The 22,434-nt window shown below is 39.0% G+C and overlaps 2 protein-coding genes across 5 annotated transcripts in view; both read left to right on the top strand.

Annotated features, from left to right (window-relative positions):
* LOC117985109 (uncharacterized) overlaps positions 1–22,434 on the top strand; it is a 205,196-nt gene that overhangs the window by 63,568 nt on the left and 119,194 nt on the right. The gene's annotated exons all lie outside the window — the stretch shown is intronic.
* LOC117985573 (uncharacterized) overlaps positions 1–22,434 on the top strand; it is a 240,469-nt gene that overhangs the window by 35,384 nt on the left and 182,651 nt on the right. The window contains exon 1 of one of the 3 annotated variants that reach the window (XM_069501025.1): positions 5,211–5,234. The exons of the other annotated variants lie outside the window; for them this stretch is intronic. The gene's annotated coding sequence lies outside the window, so the exon portion shown is untranslated. Of the gene's footprint in view, positions 1–5,210; positions 5,235–22,434 lie in introns of those variants that run through there. 3 annotated transcript variants of the gene reach the window in all.

The raw sequence follows: 22,434 nt of genomic DNA on the forward strand, positions 1-22,434 counted from the left end.
ATATACCTATGTATTTATTTATTTATTTATTTTACCTATGTATATTGTATAGTTAATAATGAGGTGTAGGGCTTCCATATTGGCAATTTAAAATTGGCACTTATATTTCAAGTCATTACCATCATCATGATCACTTTCACCGGCCCACTACTGAACACAGATATCCTCTCAGAATGAGACGGGTTTAGGCCACAGTCCGCCATGCTGCCCAGTGCAAATCGGCAGACTTCACACACCTTTGAGAACATTATGAAGAACTCTCAGGCATGTAGGTTTCCTCACTATGTTTTTCTTCACGCACATAACTCCGAAAATTCAGAGGCCCGGGATCAACCGCCGACCTACGATTAGGAGGCAGACGTTCTAACCACTAAGTTATCACAGCTTTACCTTACTAGCTGATGTCTTTTATGATTTTAAGAATCCCGTGATTCCGTGATAAAATACTTTTTATCCCTGGGAATCACGGGATTCTTCCTAAGTCACTTTCCAGGTCTTAAACTATACCAACGCAAAAAATCACGTCGATACGTTGCTCCGTTGCGACGTGATTGAAGGACAAACAAATTCACTTTCGCATTTATAATATGGGTAGTAATAAATGTGGAAGAAACCGGCCTTACTCACGAATTTAAAAGGACCCCGGATGGGTTCGAAACTAGTCGGGCTAGCGTCGACTAGTTTCGAACCCATCCGGGGTCCTTTTTCACAGGGACTCAGTTCGCACACGCGTCGAGTTTGAGACTTATTATTGGGGTGAGGATTATTTACCTTCATACCTTTTATCACAGTCGGTTAATAACCGCGCACCGCCGCGGGGCACGCAGTCTGCACGGTCCTTTGTGAATAGTGCACTCTATTGACACACGTACCACCGACGCTATCCATTTACTGATATTAATTAAGTTCACATATCTATGTGTAGTTAATAATGAGTCTAGGGTTGCCATGTTTGCCAATTTAAAGGGTAGTTTATATTTCACGGGAATCAAAACCTGTAGGCTACTTCCCGTTGACCTAGAATTATGGCAGGTAGCAATGTCTTATAGCACAGTGAATTTGTGATTACATCACAAAAAAACCGACCAAGTGCGAGTCAGACTCGCGTACCGAGGGTTCCGTACTCGGGTATTTTTTTCGACATTTTGCACGATAAATCAAAAACTATTATTCATTAAAATAAATAAAAATCTGTTTTAGAATACACATGTAAAGCCCTTTCATATGATACCCCACGTGATATCCTACTTTGAAAGTTGAAAATACTAATTATTTGTTCAAGGACACATTTTAATTATTTTTCGTGATGTAACCACAATTATCAGATTTTCCCCTTTATGTCTGCTATAAGACCTACCTGCCTGCCAAATTTCATTTCATTTTAGGTCAACGGGAAATATCTACCCTGTAGGTACTAATACCCTTCTTGACAGACACGACAGACAGACAGACAACGAAGTGATCCTATAGGTTAGTTGACGAACCAAACGCTGGCGGTATACCGAAGATCAGAGTTCATTGTAGGGTTCCTGCTTCCGCTGTTCGTCCGTCCGTCTCTCAGCGGGCTGTATCTCGTAAACCGTAATAGGTAGGTAGAGAGTGGAAATTTTCACAGAATGTGTATTTCTATTGCCGCTATAACAGCAAATAATAATAATTTCAAAATGGCCGCTATGAAAATTAAAAAAATTAAAAAGTGTTTTAACTTCGATGGCACGGAACCCTCCGTATGCGAGTTCCTCTCGCACTTGACCGATTATTTCTTATTCTTCGTTGACAGCTTGGTGTAAAACGTTCCTTTGCTTGGCTCTGTCCTGGTCACCCTACAACAAGTAAACAAATCCTCCTCACATGCACCGTGGGGACACCACAGCCCTTGTTTTCCCGGATTACTCCTATCCGAATCGATTAGTGTTGGCCTTGGGAGACTTATCGATATATTTTTATTTTTTTCTTGCTTATGTCCGGCACGAGTTGCAAATTGCAATTTACGCGCCATGTATTGGTAGGTACTTTGATGGTTCTCAAGATCTCTCAGAAACCATGCAAGTGCTAACAACAACTGTACAAAGTTTCAAGTAAATTAGATAAACTTATCGCGGACGCCGAAACGATAGATATAACTTAAATGATGTGCTTTCAAACTTTCATCCCCTATTTCATTGTTTCGGCTTATGCGTGGAATTTCCAAAAATCCTTTCTGACAACTGTTTAGGCTATATGTTGATTTATCAGTCAATCAGTCTAGTCGGTCATAACAAGGCTTTGTGTCACTCAAGAACTCAGGACACTACGACACTTGGTGTGAACTGAGTGTCTAGTGTCGTTATACGTATAGATGGTAGCTACTAGAACTTTGAAAGATAAAAATAGAGTAGAGAAAAATATTTCCTCATCCGTTTTTCCGAGCGGAAAACGTGACGGCAATATATTTGACTTGAAAACAGTAAACAGCGAGTGAATATAAAGTTTATACGTCATTTTAATTCTCATCCCATTTAGCACGTTTAATCCACTTAGCCGCCGCGTGACCGAGTTGCTTTCACACTGTTTATGAGTCAGTTGCTTCATAGCGTCTACACACGAGCCAACTTATGTCTCCAACTTACCTTGCAACCTAGTTAGCTACCTAATTATCATCGACTGTAAAGTTTATACGTCATTTTAATTGCCATCCCATTTAGCACGTTTAATCCGCTTAGCCGCCGCGTGACCGAGTTGCTTTCACACAGTTTATGCGTCAGTTGCTTCATAGCGTCTACACACGAGCCAACTTCCGACTCCGACTTACCTTGCTACCTAGTTAGCTACCTAATCAATATATTTGACTTGATAACAGTAAACAACGAGTGAATATAAAGTTTATACATCATTTTAATTCTCATCCCATTTAGCACGTTAACATACAATAATATGTTCAAGTTTAAGTTTTACTTATTTTTAGCTATCGATTGTAACCTTTGGGACTGTTTGTTTTCAAAATAAATACATGATTGTTATTGATTGAACTAAGGCTATAATATTTTCTGTTACATCTAATTAAATACGTCAATGTTCAAATAATATCAATGTTCAATACATCGGGGATCACTGATAACAGCTATCACGCGATTGTGTACTTAATTTAGTTATTATTCAAGTATCCAACAATTTCATGCGCACACCATCATGTTTTAAGATTTCTTTTTTGTAACCTGTCATTTTTGTTTTGTGGTGCAATAAAGAGTATACATACATTCATACAACGCACGCATACGCGCACTCCACACACGGCCCACGCACACACAACACACGCTCCACAGATGCACGACACACGAACCACACGCTCCATGTACTCACCACTATAGAATAGAATAGAATGTTTTTTTATTCATGTAAACTTTTTAAAAGTGCTTATGAATAGTCAGGTAGTTTTAATTTACCACTGGTTCTTTGTAACTTTGATCTTCTTTGGTTCTTTGAATCACTTTCGCTGGTTTTATCCATCAAGAAATTTCCATTACTAGCTAGGTTTAAGTTGCAAATTGGGGCGTGTGTAGTCTCTTTAAGAGTCCGTTGCTTTAGCTGGCTGATTCATTAAAAAAACCTTTCATTAGAGTAAACTTCTTGTCTCTAATAAAAGTGCCGCTTAACGGGATCCTTCCGCTCGTTTACTTGTGATTGTTTGATTAACGCGTGGCGCACACCGGCAGAGTGGAGTGAAGAACTTCATCTCTCGCAGCACTGCAGTCCCGCCACGACCTATTCAACTGTGTCGAAATATCGACAGATAAAATCATCATCGTGGTATGTACCCGTTATCTACATTATAATACGTCGTTAAACCACGAGATAAGCTTAAAATCAAAAGTATCGATATTTGCATCGCTGATGGCTGCACATCACTCGCACGGCCCCGAGGCAATATTGCGCTGTGTATTGTATGGTGCTTTGCGTCTTTGTTCAAGCATTATAGTTTCGAATGCAGGTAGTTAGGTAGGTACTATGTCATAATATGTATATTACCCTACTTGTGTAATGTTCGTAGCACAAAAGTATCGATATTTGCATCGCTGATGGCTGCACATCATTCGCACGGCCCGAGGCAGTATTGCGCTGTGTATGGTGCTTTGCGCCCTTTGTTCGAGCATTATAGGTTCGAATGCAGGTAGTTAGGTAGGTACTATGTCATAATATGTATATTACCTTACTTGTGTAATATTCGTAGTACAAAGTATCGATATTTGCATCGCTGATGGCTGCACATCACTCGCACGGCCCGAGGCAGTATTGCGCTGTGTATGGTGCTTTGCGCCCTTTGTTCGAGCATTATAGGTTCGAATGCAGGTAGTTAGGTAGGTAGTACTATGTCATAATATGTATATTACCTTACTTGTGTAATATTCGTAGTACAAAGTATCGATATTTGCATCGCTGATGGCTGCACATCACTCGCACGGCCCCGAGGCAATATTGCGCTGTGTATGGTGCTTTGCGCCCTTTGTTCGAGCATTATAGGTTCGAATGCAGGTAGTTAGGTAGGTACTATGTCGTAATATGTATATTACCCTACTTGTAATGTATAACTCGAGACCCGTCCCGGTTCCGTGGCGGCCCAAAGAATCCACATAATATATTATTACATATTATATCAGTTGTATTTTTATTCGACTACATCAAAGCCAAAAGGAAAGGTTATGATTTTAGCAGTCTATGTATGTAAGGTATGTATGTTTTCCATTATTACATGTTTTAATAAATCTTATTTGTATTTCTTGACTTCATCAAGTGGGCGTAGTGATCGCATATTCTACCTTTTAATCTGAGTATATAATATAAAGAATACCTATAGTATCTCTAACTTATATCACGGTGAATACCCTTTAAACTAGAATAGAATAGAATGTTTTTTTATTCATGTGTCAACTTTTTACAAGTGTTTATGAATAGTCAGGTAGTTTTAATTTATCACTGGTTCGGAACGCCGTTCCCACCGAGAAGAACCAGCAAGAAACTCGGCGGTTGCTTTTTTTTTTTTTTTTTTTTTTGTCAGTAAAGCCTAACAATTAACTTTGCAGGCTTCATAGATAAGGCCTTCCGTAAACTGATCGCATTAAATTTCAAAGCCAAGGGAAGAAAAGGGTCGGTTCAGTCGCGTGGAAGTGTGGCCACCCTACATTGTTACCTACATAAGTTAGTATTTTTTATTTATTCCATTACAACAAGTTAGCCCTTGACTGCGATCTTAACTGGTGGTAAACAGAGTGAACTAGAGTGAGGAAACTCTCGGTTGATCCTGAATCGAAGATATAATTATATATCTCGAATATTAAGCTATCATCATCCATCATCATCAACCGATAGACGTCCACTGTTGGACATAGGTCGCTTGTAGGGACTTCCACACGCCACGGTCTTGCGACGCCTGAATCCAGCGGCTCCCTGCGACTCGTCTGATGTCGTCCGTCCACCTAGTGGGAGGTGTTCCAACGCTGCGTCTTCCGGTGCGAGGTCGCCATTCCAGCACCTTGGGACCCCAACGTCTATCGGTTTTACGAACTATGTGCCCTGCCCATTGCCACTTCAGCTTCGCAACCCGTTGAGCTATGTCGGTTACTCTAGTTCTCCTACGGATCTCCTCATTTCTTATTTGATCACGTATATAGAGAAACTCCAAGCGTAGCTCTCTCCATCGCCCGCTGAGTGACTCTGAGCTTTCTTATGAGGCCCATAGTTAGCGACCATGTCTCGGATCCATATGTCATCACTGGCAACACGCACTGTTCAAAGACTGGTCTTCAAGCACTGAGGAATTTTGGACAAGGAGACATCTCGAAGCTTCCTGAACGATGCCGCACTGCCACGAGTTGGATTAAGCTGGTGACGGGAAATCAAAGAAAAATGGGGCTACCTAGCGTCAAATGTACTAACATTTGTCGCCTGCCAGTGACGTCGAAGCCTTGACGTCTCGTTAGAAGTTTCCTGTCGTGAACTGTCGTGAACTGTGCCCATATACCCCCTTATCGGTTTCCCGAAGCTTTAAAACAGACAAGGACATACAAAAAGGCTTAAGCCTCACTTGTGTTAAAATAAAACTTTTCAAAAATGGTACTGATTCTGAGCACAACCTTATTTTAGAGTATTCGCATCCTCTTCTTACTAAGGTAATATGAAAAGTGATTATAGCGCACAGTCGCGAGCCTACTGTTTATATTTGTAGCGTGCACTAAAAAGAGTCTTTAAATGTAAAGTTCATGTTCTGTCCCTTTCTAGCATTGTTAAAAAGAAAAAGATGCAGATACTCTAAATTTAGTTTAGACAAAGACAACAGAATCGGTGAAATGTTTGGTTTATTTCAAATTTAGAATGTTCAAAGATGGCGCTGTTGACGTGCACCGTTTCCCGCCAAAATCGTTGTTTTGTCCACAAACGGCCCGTTCCAGATTCCTGTAATGCCGCATTTGTAATCATAACAAGATGGATGCTTTATTTCCCGTCGCCATGTGCTTTTACTTTTTAAACCATCGCACGCATACCACTTCTTTGAAGTTTTAATTATTACGCGTAGTTTGTATATTTTTACTTAATTTAGGTACTTTACAAACTCAAAAAGCAAATAATAATTCAGTGGTAACTTTGTAGCCAGCGATTTGAGTATCTTTGTATAGTAACGCGGCAGAAAAAAATAATGTACATCGGCCCTTTAGAATTATGATTCGACTTTGTAGAGCGTTGTCTCTGTCACTCCTACCTATGATCGTTTTGCTCGGTCTTTAACGACAGATAATGCTCTACCGAAACCGCTAGGGTCGAGTGTGCATTATTTTCTGGCGCGTATGTAGCAATTTTTTTAGGGTTTCGTACCTCAAAAGAAAACAGGAACCCTTATAGGATCACTTTGTTGTCTGTCTGTCTGTCTGTTTGTCGTGTCTATTTAATAGCACAAGTAGATAAGGGAGACAATCCGAAAACCGTGAATTGTTGAAAATGTGTTCTTGAACAAATAATTAGTCTTGCGCCGCGCCGCCTGAATGAAGCCACACGGTGCGTTTCCAGTGCGTTGCGGCGCCGCATCGCTGTGGATTTGAGTATTGGGTCATGGGTGTCACACGGACACTGCGTTGCCGGTCCGATAAGAAGTATGCGTTTGCAACGCACCACCCCTCCCCGCCTCGTCTCTTTGGTCCCAAGTCCGTTTCGCGTGCTGTGCGGCGCCGTAACGACGTCGTAACGCATCGTGTGGCATGGTACAGCAATTTATTGTTGGATAACGCAGGCGGCCAAGCGCTCTAGGCACCCGCACCGCTAACGCATCGTACGATGAACTATTTAAATTTAAATGAACTCATTTGTAGTTTATTGAACCTTTCTAAAAAGTCAATTATTTTATCCCATATAACCTAGACGAATAGTTATTCTCAAAAGCTGTATTAAACACATCCGAATACCCGTCGCTTTATGGAATAGTGGGAATTTTATAGCTTCCGACTCCAATAGGCGAGCGTTGGGTAGTTGGGTACATCCGTGAGATTTATCACTCAGCGTTCCCACGATGTGATTTGCTCTCTCGTATCTCTGCGGTTTCGCTTTATGACTTCTGAGATTTTTAATTTTCGACCCGTTTATTGGGGCGGTCTAGTTTTTATTAAAACTAGTTTTTTTTATTCATTATAGTAAACGCTTGACCACAATCACACCTGATGGAAAGTGATGATGTGGCCGAAGTGGGACGCGTTACCTAGAAGATGCCTATAGAGTATTCCAAACCTTAGCCATACGTATGAGGAAATGATGACGCAAAACGTTCGTGCGTGTAGATGGAACGTCGATGACATAAGGATGGAAACTCGCCCGACGTCTTGCGGTTCGGTGGTAAAATGGTGAAGGGGGGACAAGATCGAAAAGTTCCTGAGCACACTCTCCGAAATATCTATATATATAAAAGGAAAAGGTGACTGACTGACTGACTGACTGACTGACTGACTGATCTGTCAACGCACAGCTCAAACTACTGGACGGATCGGGCTGAAATTTGGCATGCAGATAGCTATTATGACGTAGGCATCCGCTAAGAAAGGATTTTTGAAAATTCAACCCCTAAGGGGGTGAAATAGGGTTTTGAAATTTGTGTAGTCCACGCGGACGAAGTCGCGAGCATAAGCTAGTATCCTATAAAGCACCGATAATCCGGCGACTTTGCGGCGGTGACCCGCACTGGTTTCGTTCTGGTTCATCATCATCATCATCAACAACAACTGATAGTTGGGTACATCCGTGAGATGGCTCTCTCGTATCTGTGCGGTTTCGCTTTATGACTTCTGAGATTTTTAATTTCGGACCAGTTTTATTGGACGGTGTTAATCTTTAATTAAAAAACCGGCCAAGTGCGTGGCGGGCCGCTCGCAATGTAGGATTCCGTACACAACTTAGCCATGATAGTTTTCCTTTAAAATTGACTTTAAAACATCATATTTTACAAACGGATCTAGAAATCGAAAAATGATGTTCCCCCACCCACATTATTTTTTAAAGACATAATTCAATGATACCCCACACTATGGGGTAGACGAGACGGACGGACGGACATGGCGAAACTATAAGGGTTCCTTGTAGACTACGGAACCCTAAAAACTAGCTGACCCACTGACTGGTTTCGTTCTGGTTGAATTTCTGAAAATCCGTTTTTAGGGTTTCGTACCTACTCGAAAGAGGCCAACGGGACCCTATTACTAAGCCTCCGTTGTACGTCCGTCTGTTTGTCAGCGGGCTGTAGATATCTTGTGAACCAAAATAGAGTTGATATTTTCACAAAATGTGTATTTCTATTGCCTTTAACTGTTGGGCCGTGAAAAGCTAGAAGACAGACAGACACACTTTCTCATTTATAATATTATTAGTATTAAGTATTATAATATTAGTATGGATATGGATTATTTTGTAGATATAGATTTTGCACTATAGGATACCAATTTGAAATAGGTTAGGCACAAACACGAAGTCCTTAGTTAACCCTCATTAGACTATTGCAAGGCTCAAGACACATTGCTGCATAGTCATGGCAAGGTCAAGCGTCAAATTCGCCGAAACCGAGAAACAGATTGAATAATGGACATAGACATCGACGAGCATACTTGTTACTTATGCATCAGTCGTCAGGGTCAAACGACGACGCGACGACGAAATCGCGAATCGCGATTACAGCCTCAATAGCTCAACGGGTAAAGGAGTGGACTGAAAACCGAAAGGCTGACGGTTCAAACCCTGCCCGTTGCACTATTGTCGTACCAACTCTTAGCACAAGCTTGACGCTTAGTTGGAGAGGAAAGGGGAATATTAGTCATTTAACATGGCTAATATTCTTTAAAAAAACCGGCTAAGTGCGAGTCAGGCTCGCGCAATGAGGGTTCCGTACTACAGTCGTATTTTTTCGACATTTTGCACGATAATTCAAAAACTATGATGCATAAAAATAAATAAAAAGCTGTTTTAGAATGTACAGGTGAAGACCTTTCATATGATACCCCACTTGATATAGTCACTCACTTCGAAAGTTGAAAATACTAATTATTAGTTCATGACCAGTTTAATTTTTTTTGTGTAATCTAACCCTAAATTCACGGTTTCAGATTTTTCCCCAAATGTCAGCTCTAAGATCTACCTACCTGCCAAATTTCATGATTCTAGGTCAACGGGAAGTACCCTGTAGGTTTCTTGACATACAGACAGACAGACAGACAGACAACAAAGTGATCCTATAGGATTCCGTTTTTCCTTTTGAGGTACGGAACCCTAAAATCACGTGTTTGCGTTTGTTGAGGCCTTGGTCGTAGATTTGCCGTTACGTATTATAATGGCCGTGTGGATTTACTTAGTAGGTAAACATCTTGTACTCACGTGGTTACTCGGCGTAAGCCCGACAAACCAAGGGTGAGTGCAGCCGGGAGTTTCTCTAAATTCACCGTCTCAGGCTGTGCTCTGTCAGTCACGGCACCGTTTTATATTAAGTATAGTCTATAGATGAAAATTTAGCCAAATCATGAATTCGCGAGTTTGCGCTTGTTGACGCAGTGGTAGCTGTGAATTTGCGTTACATATTTAATGAAAAGTTGAGTTCTCTTGGAAACATTTAAGACGCGTTGTTGCGCGTCTTCTCTACCGCAATTTGCCTTGAGCCTAATACGGCGTTAGGGCGTTAATCGCTTTGAGCAAACTTGTTTCGATTATTGTTTGTGAAACGTGTGTGTGCGAAGGACAAATTAATTACTGTACAGTACAGAGTACAGACTATTTGAATATTAATGCTCGGGAGTAAATTACCGTGGGATTTAGCTTTTCATTAAACTTCTGTTTGATACAAACTCCAATATCATTAAATTGTAATCTGTACATATCTATATATATATAAAAGGAAAAGGTGACTGTCTGACTGTTTGACTGACTGATCTAACAACGCACAGCTGAAACTACTGGACGGAACGGACTGAAATTTGGCTATAGCTATTATGACATAGGCATCCGCTAAGAAAGGATTTTTTAAAATTCAACCTCTAACGGAGTGAAATAGGGGGTTTGTTTATGTAGTTCACGCGGACGAAGTCGCGAGCATAGTCTGTATATAATATGTATATAAAATTCAAAGTCCAGACTAACTGACTGACTTATACATTAACGTACAGCCTAAACCATTGGTACTAGACATGAAATTTGGAAGGTGTGTTCTTTGTAAAGAGTAAAGTATCGATTTTTTTAAGTTCCACCCCTAAGTGGGTTAAATGGGGGACCGGAAGTTTGTATGAAAGTCCGTCGTTTTTAAAGTTACACCGATGAAAATTGGTATTTAAGCTTTAACAGTACAGTTACAGGTACAGTTCAAATAACCATATGAGCTTAGTAATTAAAGTCAAAGTCAAAGTCAAATGTTTTTTTTCAAAATAGGTAATTAATAACTCTTTTTGATGGTCAGATGTTGGATTTCTAAGATATAGTGGTGATAATTATTACGCAAACTTAAAACTAAAGCTACGAGGGTTCCAAACGCGCCCAGGTCTGAGAAGAGCCCACAACAAACTCAGCCGGGTATTCTTTTTATTATCACCACTTTACAAAATTATTGAAACGTATTAGAACTATCACAATCCGTTAAGCAACTCATTCCCAAGCTTGCTTATCATTTAAATAAATCATTTAAATTAATCCTTTACATTGTAATAGGATTTTTCAAATTTGAGGTAGTTATTTTGAAATTACAGACAGACCCTTCAATTTTATTTATAAGTATAGAGTATAGATTGTATATCCGTCTGTGGATGTGTTTTGAAGAGGTTTCAGGTTTTCGTATTTGAACTTTATCTTGGTTACAACATCTAACGAGGCACAAGCACAAAACGCGCGTTGTATGCCCAAAGCTTTTTGTATTATTATTCCGCGGTAGGTATTGAATTCAGAGCTTTGAGAAGCATTGGCCCTGAAGTTCTGAAGCCAAGAATTTTAATTTTGTTATTGTTTGTTTTGCTTTTAGTTAACAAAAGACTTCTTTTGTTTGCACTCTCGATTTTTCGCCCTACCTACATAATTTGTTTGGACTCTCTTCCATATGATTTAATCGTTTATCGTGCCTACGTTTGTTTGATAAAGTTTTCTTTTTGTTTACAGGTAAGCGAGTTTTGCTAAACGGGCTACAGCTGCCGTATATGACGCTTTGAGTAAGTTCATTTCGTTGAAAATTTCGGGTAAAGTGTGAAACACAGACAATCTGTCCTGCCACGGCAGAAGCCACACGATGCGACGTTATAGAATAGATAAGATATAGAAATCACTGTACAACCCGTTGGAAATATCTGAGAAACTGGCTTAATGACGTCATGCAACGTGCTTGCGTTGGCAACGCTACTGGCACTGGTATTGGCAACAGTACTGGTATAACGTAGTGTTTATATACTCTTTAGGTACTGGATAGGCGAAAATGGGCGAGCTGCGGGGAAGCGCGAAGGGAAGAGAGGTGCGCAGATATTTCCGACGGGTTGTACCATTTCAAACGATGTGTTACGAGTAAGACGTCGTGCGGCGCCGCACCGCACACGCAACAGACTTGGGACCAGAGAGACGAGGCGGGGAATGGGGTTGTGGAATCATCCTGAGTGACACAAAATTCAATATGGCGGCTGTATGGCGCTATTTTCAAATAAGTAATAGTAAATAATTTTACTTTTTAGTTCGGTTTTTTTGGGGACATGAAAAGAGCCTCCCCGCGTGGTGCTTAGTTTTATACCGATCACAAACACCCGGCGTCCCTTGAAGCAGCACTACACAAACAAAACCAGTAGGCTGACTAATCTTTTCACCACGATGGCCACCTTTGCGGTTGCGGCTTTTTGGGCTGCCCATATTTGAGATGACCGTCGACTCGAGAAGAAGAAGAAGTTCGTTTTTGGAAGCGTTTTTTAATTACGACATTCTTTTCACCGATATTTTTTCAAGGAAATTCTAAAGATTTTGGTTCACAGCTTCTAAAGATGATTCAGTGCTTCAGAATGGGCATAGCTCAAACCCCCATAAATCAGTGCAGACAGAGCCATAAAAAGGATCTCGTTTATTTATTGCCTAATTCGTTGGAAATAAACAAATCGTTAGCTCTACCTTGCCGTATGCCTCATGACTAATTCATCTGCTCAAATATTTACGCGCCTCGCGAAATAACGCGTTATCTCAGCTGTAACTACGAGCAACGTAAGTGTTAGTTAGTCACCTCTGAATGTAAGCTATGTCACCTATATTTATAAATAAATGACGCCCGCGACTTCGTCCGCGTGGCGATGTAGGTTTTTAAAAAATCTTGTGGGAGCTTTTTGTTTTATACTCAAGGTAAAAATCACGTCGATCCGTTGCTATTGCGACGTCATTGAATGGCAAACTAACAAACAAAAAACACTTTCGCTTGGATAGCGATGGGTAATATAATAAAGGCCGATATCGGATCGTCTATTGTAAAAATTTTTTTACAAAAAAAATAAAAACCGACTTCGTTACATAAACACTAAAAATTGAAAAATAATTTAATTTATTACCGAATATATTATGTATATACAAGAGTTAATATAGTTCCCTAATAATACTTTTTGGTGCCGGTGCCAATTAGCTTTAGCTGCGCGAATCGTCTAGACTTCATATTTTTATGGGACTCCACAATGGCACCTCATTGGCACCGACCCCAAAAAATATTATTATGGAACTATATTAACTCTTGTATACATAATATATTCGGTAATAAATTAAATTATTTTTCAATTTTTAGTGTTTATGTAACGAAGTCGGTTTTTATTTTTTTTGTAAAAAAAATTTATTTCACAATTTTTAGTGGCCCCATGAAATTATGCTATGACTGGTTAAAAATCTACTGTTTACTAAGCTATTACACTGATCGCGAGCAATTTACTCTTATCCGTTGAGGAGTTCCAGTATCTATCTTCGAAGATGTTCATCAGATCTTCACCAAATTGAAATGGGACCAACTTTGAAGTATACCCTTCAAACAAAAAAAGAATTTTCAAAATCGGTCCAGGCGTTTTTGAGTAATCGGGGAACATACATAAAAAATAAAAAAATAAAAATAAAAATAAAAATAAAAAAAAGATTCCGACGAATTGAGAACCTCCTCCTTTTTTTGAAGTCGGTTAAAAAGAAAGCAAGTTTCTCTAACTTAAGCATCCCGAAAAATTTAAACCGCACCAACGCCTGAGGGCACACTTCAATCGCGATTTAGTATTCAGAGGGAAAATTGTGGGGAAAAAACACCTCTGCCCCGGAGCGAGTATTTGAACAAGACGTCAAGTCAATTTATATTATTTAATTATGTTAAATAATAATTTTATCAAATCATCTCGCTGTCTATTGGTTTAAATCTAAATATATAAAATGAAAATGTGACTGACTGATCTATCAACGCACAGCTCAAACTACTGGACAGATCAGGCTGAAATTTGGCACGCAGATAGCTTATGACGTAGGCATCCGCTGAGAAAGGATTTTTGAAAATTCAACCCCTAAGGGCGTGAAATAGGAGTTTGAAATTTGTGTACCTAGTCCACGCGGACGAAGTAGCGAGCATAAGATAGTAAGTATAATATATGCAAACATGCTGCTCTGCTGTTTATGCGCACAAAGTCGCGCGATTTGAGAAACGGTCTTACCGTCTGTACTTAGCCTTAATCTTTTAATATGTAACTATGGTTAAATAAAATTATGTATTCCACATTTAATTAAATGAGATAATTTGACATCTTGTACAAATACTTGCTTTCGGGATAGAATGTTATTTTTTCTCTTCCAATTTGCTCACGGAATACGAAATCGAGATTGAAGTGGGCCTAGGGCCGTAGGCGTTTTCTGCGGTCTCCCAATTTTAAGTACCTTCATGTGTTCTTATGGATTGCTATTAGGGTATTAGGTATAATTAAGTACTAGCTGATGCCCGCGAATCCGTGCGCGTGGAATTAGGTTTTTAAAAATCCCGTGGGAACTGTTTGTTTTTCCGGGATAAAAAGTAGTAAATGTCACTTGCAAAAATCACGTCAATCCGTTGCACCGTTGCGAAGTGATTGAAGGACAAACCGACAAAAAGCAAACCAACAAACAAACAAACACACTTTCGTATATATACATATAATAAGGGTACTGATATTAAATAGAATTTACACCTTTTCTGTTCATACCTATATTTAAAATATATAAACTGTGCAAAAACATACAGGTTTTCTTACGATGTTTTCCTTCACCGTTAAAAATATTTACTCCGAAAAGTAAGAGATCCGTTAGTTAGAGGATCCCAGGATCGAACCTCCGACCTCCCGAATAGGAGACGTCGTAAAACCATTAGACTGTCTGATGTGTAGGTAGGTAGCTGGTACGTAAGAAATGATACAACCGTATAGCTCCGTAGCTAGTTTATTACTGACTGACTGTCATTGAGTGCAGTCTAATATACATCATCGGCTCTCCCTAATTCCTTAGTCTTTGTTAAATAAGGGTTATTTGTTAAGATATTATACGATTATGACCGTCTTGGGTATAAAGTCTTTCAAGTTATACAAGGTACAAGGCATTTACTATTTAGTTATGACAGGTATCGAGGACGGATTAACATTTCAAACGATATTAATTCACAACGAATCCCGCTCAGCCCGGGGGACGGGCTCTTTAAATTGTTTAGCAGTTTACATAATCTTGCTTGCGGTGAGTTCACGGCCGCCTGTCACACCGACGCGACGCGGGCAAAGTTTCATTAAAGTTGGTCGAAATATCTTGATACAGTTGTCTTACTTAATAGTCTTCCTTTAGCTTTATCTCTTGTCCGACATTTGTAACCCTAAACTAAAGGATACGAAAAGGGCTTCCTGTGTCTATAACTTTAACTAGCTTATTCCCGCGACTTAGTCCGCGTGGACTACACAAATTTCAAACCCCAATTTACCCCCTTAGGGAATGAATTTTCAAAAATCCTTTCTTAGCGGATGCCTACATCATAATAGCTATCTGCCTGCCAATTTCAACCCAATCCGTCTAGTAGTTTGAGCTGTGCGTTGATAGATCAGTCAGTCAGTCAGTCAGTCACCTTTTCCTTTTATATATTTAGATAACAGTCACTTTCACTGTGGACACTTTTATTGTCGTGCAAATGAAAATTTAAGACTATGAAATTTTGGTTTCGTTTGTCACATCCCTGCACCCTCTAGAGTCCAGACGATTAAACCGAGATGTGGCGATGGCAGATATCATGGAGGATAGGTATCATAATTATCAAGAACGGCAACCAATTCAATTAATGTCATAGATACTGCTACTAGGTTATACTTTTCCTTAATACCCGTAACCCCTGTGTCTTAGCTGAAGGAAAACTTTTGACTAAATTTGCATCTCGGGCCAAATCTTTAGGTATGTGTAATAATAATAAAACTAGGTCTAAATATCAAATTCTACTTTACAACTATAGGATATTATACTAAAATGATAGAATTATGTTTTAGCACTCAGACACTACATTACTGCTACGCATAATTTATGACTTTACTTTTCATAATTATTCATGTTTCTGACTTATAAATTGAATTTGTTTTCTTTTTTGTCACGTTTCTCATATAGTATTTCAAACACGATACACAAGAAAGTGTACTACTAACATATTACCAATTCATACAGTTGTTAACTGAGTCTTGCCATTTCGTTGACACGACACATTTTAGACTTAAGTAAAATTTTAAGATGATGTTTCTGTAAATTACACGCTAGTGTGTTTAATATGTGTTGGATCAGCAAATAAAAGTACTTCGTCCGCGTGGACTACACAACTTTAAAACCACTATTTCACCCCTTTAGCGGTTGAATTTTCAAAAATCCTTTCTTAGCAGATGCCTACGTCATAATAGCTATATAAAAGCGTCATAAAAGTAGGTAATTCTACTCTATTCCATTCTATTCTATTGTAATTCCATTACGCTTCGGTGTGATATATGTAGTGTACAAACCAACCCTGAGCACATGTAAGCCGATTTGCGCGAGCCGATCAAAACTGCAGGACGTGTGTTCCTGCTAATACCTCCTAAACTGACCACGCTTGCTTGCCTTTGATTATACTAGTATGTGTGTTTGTTTGGTCTTTGTTTACTTATAGTTAAACATTTGTGCAGACTGAATACTCAGTGGGCTTAGTACGGGCTTGCATAATCTCGAAAACGTCGATATATCTATTTCGAGTGCTGGAACACCAACAATGGCATTCATAGTCAAGATAGAGGCTTCTTTAGGGGACCATTAAGACGACATATTGTGTCCTGTTCAAAGTTGCATAATTATCTCGAAAACATACTATCTGTGTATTTCGAGTGTTGGAACACCAACACTGAAATTCATAATCAAGATAGAGGCTTCTTTAGCGAACGACATATTGTGTCCTACTCAACCTTATAACCATTGCATTAAGGTTAAATTTGACACATGTCATCTGAATAGTCTCTTAAAGAAGGACCTATCTTAACTATGGATTGCAGTGTAAATGGCCCCGATTCTCTAGTCTCTCTCTAAACTAAATTTAGAGTATCTGCATCCTTTTTTTTTTACTAATGCTAAAAAAGGAACGGAACATGACTTTCACATTTAAAGACTCTAAATTTTAGTGCACAATACAAATATAAACAGTAGGTTCGCGAGTGCGATGCTAAAATCACGGATTTTACCATCTAAAAATTAAATTTAGAAATGGCAAACTGCTTCTGTCCTTTTCATATTACAATGGTGGGAAGGGGGTGCGAATACTCTAAAATTAGGTTGTGCTTAGAATCGGTGCCAATGTCAGAGTAAAATACTACAACTCTCTTGTTATAAGGTTCGAGTTTGTCCATACATCTACAACTAGCGCAGCCGTGTATAATAAAACTAAGTAAAACAGTACAAAAAAAACGAACAACCTTTAGGTCTTTATTGTTTTGATGTTCTAATGCTCCGATCATCATCATTTCCGCCTGCGGATGACTTATGCTGAACATAGGCCTTTTCCAATCAGGATCAAAATACCGAGTAGTACCTAAGTCTTTCTCATTCAGCCACGTCCACGTCAAAATAAGTCTCCTTACGTCTCGATACTCGAGAAGTCGAGATCTATCAACGTTGTCGAAATGTGCGAACTTGCGATAAAGTCCTGTATTTATACAGGATCTTCTCATTAGTTTATCAGGTATGCAACTAAAAACTGTCGACAATTTACGAAGTTATGCTACGCTAAAATAAATTTCCCTGTTCAGTGTATAAGTGTTGTACATCATCATCATCATGATGATTCAACCCATCGCCGGCTCACTACAGAGCACGGGTTTCCTTCAGAGTAAGAAGGGTTTTGACCATAGTCTACCCCGCTGGCCAAGTGCGGATTGGCAAACTTTACACACCTTTGAGAACATTATGGAGAACTCTCAAGCATGCAGGTTTCCTAGCTAGCCCTTGACTTCAATCTCACCTGGTGGTAAATGATGATGCAATCTAAGATGGAAGCGGGCTGATCTGGAAGAAGTGTGGCAGTTTTTACTAAAGCCATACCCCTTTTGTTCCTACGCGACATCATACCGGATCGCTAAATCGCTTGGCGGCACGGTTGTGCCGGTAGGGTGGTAACTAGCCACGGCCGAAGCCTCCCACCAGACAACCATCACTATTAATTACTTAAAACGCACATAACTCCGAAAAGTTAGAGATCAAGATCAAACCCCCGACCTCCGATTAGGAGGTAGATGTCCATCAACCACTAGGCTATCACAGCTTTTTTTAGTGATGTACCTACATACATTCCCATAATGTATATCGATACCTCAATATCGACACTAGCACGTCTGTAATGAAATAAGTTGGTTGTATCGCACTCGCACGATCTTACAGAGTTTTGCTAGTAGGGTTGTCGCTGGAAGTATTTTAACGTAATAAATAATTTTATTATTTTACTAGCTTAGACTACACAAATGTAAAACCCCTATTTCACCCCCTTAGGAGTTGAATTTTAAAAAATCCTTTCTTAGCGGATAGCTATCTGCATGCCAAATTTCAGCCCGATCCGTCCAGTAGTTTGAGCTGTGCGTTGATAGATGAGTCAGTCAGTCACCTTTTCCTTTTATATAGGTATTTAGAATTTAGATTATAATCACCTTAAATTGTTATTAAAAGCTATTTTAATGGTAATAATATATCGATTGCTTTATTGAACCATGTGAAACCTACATTTCTAATGTATGGCTATAAAAATGTATTTTTCATCAAATGAAAAACATATTTGAAAATGAGAAAAAATGGCATTTCAGCATAATTAAAAAAGTTGTATATTTTGTTAGGTAAGTAAGTATTTAGAGTCTGTAAAAAACTTCGGAAAAGTTCTGTAAAAAACTCTCCATTAAGTTAATTTGTGTGGAATTATGCGAACTTGGATAAAAGTCTAAGTCCGCGGAAATAATACTAAGTAGATACATTATCGTACAAACTCTATACTTACATCGAAAAAACTTTAAACACTAAATGACAGTAAGACAATAAAATAATTAGTGCACCAAACTAGGTCAATAGTCAATACAGCCTAGCGGTCACACCGTCCACATAACACTAAATAGAATATAGGCTTCTAAATGTACCTACTCTCATACTCAATATAGGCTACATTTTCTTTTTTTCTCCAGCCTTTTCCTTAACCAAAGCCGATAAATGAAATGGCTAATGAAAGCTGACGTAATATCGAATGTCATTTTCCCTTCGCAACCCGATCCGCTTTAAGTAAAAATAAAACCGGTCAAGTGCGAGTCGGACTCGCACACGAAGGGTTCCGTACCTTTGTAAGGCCCAGTCTCCACCTAAGCGGAGACGAGAGGAGATGCGTTCAATCGACCAATCAGATTCAAAACAGATGACGTGAAAATATTTTTACGTCATCTTTTGAAAATCAGCTGCGTGATTGCGGGAGAATGACAGCTACAATGTCACGATCGCAATCATCTCTGATTGGTTAACGCTCGCTCACTATTCGCTACAATGCATTGTTGCAACAAGAATCGCACAAATTCAGCCAATCTGAACAATTGAGATTGTAATAATGATTGGTGCAGGTTTTAGACAATCGCCTTACGGATTGTTTGACTGTACACATCTCCTCTCCGCTCCGCTTAGGTGGAGACCAGGGCTATGAGTTTATGTTCCTTTTCATCTTCATGGTAGTCATTTTGAAATTTTTATTATTTGTTATTATAGCGGCAATAGAAATACTTACACACTCTGAAAATTTCTGCTTTTTATTTATTACAGTTCGTAAGATTCAGCCCGCTGATAGATAGACAGATAGATGGACGGACGGACGGACGGACAGCAGAAATTTAGTAATAGGGTTGCGTTGGCACCATTCGGGTACGGAACCCTAGAAAAGGAACGTACTTATCGCAAAGTAAATTGAACGTGAATGAGCCCACTTGACAAGTTGTTGGTGACGGCTTAAAAGTTTAAAACGCTGCTTTCAGTGGTGATAATGTTGGAAGAATGGTCCTTGCTGTAGTGAATATGTACGAGCATTAAACGATATTATATTATAGGCTCCATTGATAGCGGTTTCGATTTTCATTCGAATTTTATGGACTTAATTATATCGTAATTTTTTACAAAATTATAGGATTTTTTTGTATTTTTTTTCGCGTTTTTTTGTGCTATCATATCAGTAATCATCAGTACTACCTATCACCTGTCTACGTTTTTGCCAGCGTTCTGGTTACATCCTGTATGTATGTAAAATAAACTATTCGCGTATAAAAACTAGCAAACACTAGTTATTAGCCTATCCTATCTTCTCGGTAGGAAAGGCATTCCGAACCAGTGGTAGATGTAGTTGACGATTCAAAAATACTTGTAAAAGTTTAATTGAATAAAAAACATTTTTATTTATTTATTTAATAATTCTCTATTAAATTATTTGAATTTGATGGCAGCCCTACGTAATTGAGGCAAGAAAAAACTCGAAACACACTTTATGAAATGTTTGATACATTTCATGCCTTTGATATGTTTATCGATCAAGTTGCCAATATAATAGAATGGAAGCTAGCTGTGTGTGTGTACACTTCACTCTACGTAATAAATGAAGTGTTAAGTTGATTTAAGTTAACAATGTTCTAGAAGTCAGTAAATCTATACCTAATATAAAAATGAATCACTAAATGTGTTGCTCATCGCAAATTTCGAGAACAGCTGAACCGATTTCGCTTATTTTTTTTATAATATTCCTTGAAGTACGAGGATGGTTCTTACGGAGAGAAAATTTTTAAAAAATTTGCATCGACTGTTAGGCGGAACGAAGTTCGCCAGGGCAGCTAGTTATTTATAAAGTTGTACGTTAATAAATGTACTAGACTAGCTTATGCTCGCGACTTCGTCCGCGCAGACTACACAAATTTAAAATCCCTATTTCACCCCCTAAGGGGTTGAATTTTTTAAAATCCTTTCTTAGCGGATGCCTACGTCATAATAGCTATCTGCATGCCAAATTTCAGCCTGATCCATCCATTAGTTTGAGCTGTGCGTTGATAGATCAGTCAGTCAGTCAGTCACCTTTTCCTTTTATTATATTTAGATTTTTTTTTTTTTTTAATTATATTAAAATAGCTAATAACTTGTTTCTTGCTAATTTTCCAGTGAATCCGGTATTTGACAACTAGTCAAATCAGTAACTTTTTATCAAACGTCAAAACGCGCGCTTTGTATGCGAAATTCTATGAAATGCCGGTATGTGACGTCACAGTCATTTGACGTGCTTTTTTTAGTTTGACCGATAATTTAAAATGGTTGTCACACATAAAACTAACAAAGGATGTGGAATTTACGTATTTTGGAAGACCCTCAATTTAATAATCTCTGAGAAATAATTTATTTTTGACATAGTCAAATACCGTATTGAACCGGTTTCATCCCAAGTAAAAAATTAAAATGTGTTCATGAACCAATACCTATTGGTATTTTCAACTTTCTAGTGGGGTATCATATGAAAGAGCTTTACTTGTACATTCTTCAACAGCTGTTTATTTATTTTTATTTATAATAGTTTTTCATTTATCGTGCAAAATGTCGAAAAAATACGACTGTAGCACGGAACCCTCGGTGCGCGAGTCGGCCGGTTTTTGCATAGTTACAAGAACTATCGATATTTTTATCGATGATTTCAAATAAAACATCACTACAGCGAGTCTCGTCACGTAGCAACCTATTCCGAAATACACAATTTATCGTCCAAACTTTAGTATTTTGTCAACAAATTTTTTCCACTTCCTATTTCCAAACTTTTGCATCGAAACGTGTTACAAACATATTTTAATAGGCTCAAAATTATCTTCTGATATATTTACTTCATCATCATCATGATCAACTCATTACCGGCTCACTACAGAGCCACTACCACGCTGGCTATGTGCGGATTGGTAGACTTCACACACCTTTGAGAACATTATGGAGAACTCTCAGGCATGCAGGTTTCCTCGCGATGTTTTCCTTCACCGTTAAAGCAAGTGATATTTAATTACTTAAAACCCACATAACTCCGAAAAGTTAGAGGTGCGTGCCTGGGATCGAACCCCCGACCTCCGATTCGAAGGCGGACGTCCTAACCACTAGGCTATCACAGCTTATATTTACTTACTTAAAAGGAAAAACTCAAAAACTGACATTTCAACAGGCAGCTCAACGCTGGATCCAGAAACTTGATATTTTGAATATCATCATCGTCATCATCATCATCAACGTCTACAACGTCATCAAGATGTCTACTGCTGGATATAGGTCTCTTGTAGGGACTTCCACACGCCACGGTCTTGCGCCGCCTGAATCCAGCGGCTCCCTGCGACTCGTCTGATGTCGTCCGTCCACCTAGTGGGGGTCTTCCAACACTGCGTCTTCCGGTGC

Source organism: Maniola hyperantus, chromosome 9, assembly GCF_902806685.2.
Source record: "Maniola hyperantus chromosome 9, iAphHyp1.2, whole genome shotgun sequence".
NCBI lineage: Eukaryota > Metazoa > Arthropoda > Insecta > Lepidoptera > Nymphalidae > Maniola > Maniola hyperantus.